Consider the following 2,761-nt stretch of genomic DNA (forward strand, 5'->3'; position numbering starts at 1 on the left):
GGATTTGAACCTCCAGCCTTCTGGTTAGCAGTCAAGTCTCTTAGGCACTACGCTACTGCATGTAATACTCAAAAACCAATCCTACTGCCATTGAGTCAATTCCGACTCATAGCAACCCCCATTGGGTTTTCAAGGCTGTAAATCTCTGGTGGTGTAGTGCCTAAGGAATTTGACTGCTAACCTATAGGTTGGTGGTTCAAACCCACCAGCCACTCCATGGAAGGAAAACTAGGCAATCTACTTCCATAAAGATTTACCATCTCGAAACCCAAAGGGGGTTACTATGAGTTGGTATCGACTTGATGGCAGTGAGTTTGGTTTGTTTGGGTAAATCTTTATGGAAGTAGATTGCCTCATCTTCCTCCCATGGAGCAGCTGGTAGGTTTGAACTGCTGACCTGGTTAACAGCCAAATGCTTTACCTACTACACCACCAGAGCTTATGTTACTACTACTCAGCAATAAAAAGAAATTATCTAAACAGAAGTGCAGTGTTTGCACAGGGAGACAGCTCAAGGGGTGGGAGTGCATGGGAGGGAAGGACACAGGGAATAGGTAACTATGGGGAGGAAGTGGGAAGAGAGTTGTTACATTGTGGGGAATCACAATCAAATGTCATGAGACAAAATGTATATGAACTGTTGTATCAAAAATGAATTTGCTCTGTAAACTTTCACTCAAATCGCAATAAAAATTAAAAGAAAAAGGAATGATCTATTGACACACACAACTTGGATGACTCTCTAGAGAATTATGCTGAGTGTAAAAATCCAACCCCAAAAGGTTACACACTGTATGATTCCATTTATGTGAGATTTTTTAAATGACCAAATTAAAGAAATGGAGAGCAGATTACTAGTTGCCAGTAGTCTAGGAACAGGGATGAGAGGGGAATGGTGGTGAGTATGGCTATAAAAGGGCAACATGAGGGTCTCCTGGAGTGATGGAACTACTTTTCATCTTGATCATATCAGTGTCAACATCATGATTGTGATATTATACTATAATTTTGCAACATATTATCATTGGAGGAAACTGAGTAAAGGGTATGCACAATCTCTATAATATTGTTACAACTGCATGCAAATCTACAATTATCTAAAAATAAAAAGTTTAATTAAAAAAGGTTATATACCACAGAATTCCATTTATATGGTATTCTTGAAAAGACAAACTACAGTGACAGAGAATAGATCAGTGGTTGCTATGGGTTACAGATGAAGGAGGATATGACTACAAAGGGGTAGCATGAGACAGTTTTTGTGGTGATGAAACTATTATCTATCCTATAGATTAGTTTTACCGATCTCTACATGCATTAACATTTATCTAACCAAACAGCGACAACAAAATTAATTTTACTGTGTTAATTTTAAAACAAAAAGTTAAAAAAAAAATAAAGATATGATAGGGTTTACAGGACTTTGTGTCTTGGCCAAGCAAGAATCCAAACTGGGAAAATACTTCATGAAAATCATCTGAAAGACAAGCAGGTTCACTAAGATATTTTATTTCTAAATTACATTTTGACATTATGTCTCCAGTTCAGAGGGATGCTGTAGGATGTATCTGCAGGAAGCCAGGGACCATATTTATCACCAGGCTGTGGTTGATGCCACCACACATATTAAAACTCAACAAAGAAATGCTTTGAAATTCAATTCCAGGAAATCTTTACTTCCCTTGAGAACTGGCATATACTCTCTCCTAATGAGTAAGGTAAGCCATTTTACTAGTTGTATTTCCCTTTTTGCTATGACTCCAGAAGGCTCAAAGAGAAACTTGCAGCTCAGCATTAGTATCTGTTATACCCTAAATCCTGCATATATATATATATATATATATATATATATTCTAACTTGGCCTTGATCTGCTTCCTTTCATATTTTCCTAATGCTAGTATTTATTTATATATAAGTTATAAAACTGCAGGAACTCATCTGCTTAAAAACAGATACCCTTATACACACTTAAAAATGTCTAAGAACAGACATCTAAATGTACATAGGGGGTGAGCTTAGTCCCTTTTGATTTTCTTTTCCTCTAGGAGCAGCTGGTGGGTTCGAACCATTGACCTTCTGGTTAGCAGCCAAATGCCTTACCCACTATGCTTCCAGAGCTCCTTAATATTTATTTATATATAATTTCCTATTTTACACCCAACATTCCTACATATCTCATCACATCCACGGTAAGACAGACAACATACTTACCTGGGATCTGGCCATTTCTTACTCTTCCTGGGAAAGGGCAGAGATGTGTGAAGGTTGAACTAGAACAAGGGGAGAAGAGCACAGCATATGAGAGACCTCATGAGGCTTTCAGTGGCCAGAGTTACCCACCTAGAAATCCCTTCACAAAGCTGAGCATCAGACTGCTCATTGGAAGAAGTTGGGGAAACATGTGGTTTTAACAGCAGCCTGTGTTTTCTTGACTTTTTTTCATGTGAACATTGAACATGAAGGGTTTTGGTTTGTCTTTTTAAAATGTTATGCATGCGCAACTGTATTTCTAGGTATTTTCCTTAATGCAGTAATTTATTAGAATATATCTTACATAATTTTGTACTTTCATTTCAGTATTGATTTCAACAATACCAAACTTAAAAGATCCTATATAACTCAAAATAAGTGATTAATAAGGAAATACTAAGGATGAGATGCTATTTAAATACTATTAAAAATAACGTGTGGAACTGCAGACTTATTATCTTTGTACTTTTCTATCCATAAATTTAAATTAGAAGTTGAAAAAAATGTTAT

This window comes from Orycteropus afer, unplaced genomic scaffold (assembly GCF_000298275.1).
Source record: "Orycteropus afer afer isolate SDZICR_OR568_19922 unplaced genomic scaffold, OryAfe1.0 scaffold00957, whole genome shotgun sequence".
NCBI lineage: Eukaryota > Metazoa > Chordata > Mammalia > Tubulidentata > Orycteropodidae > Orycteropus > Orycteropus afer.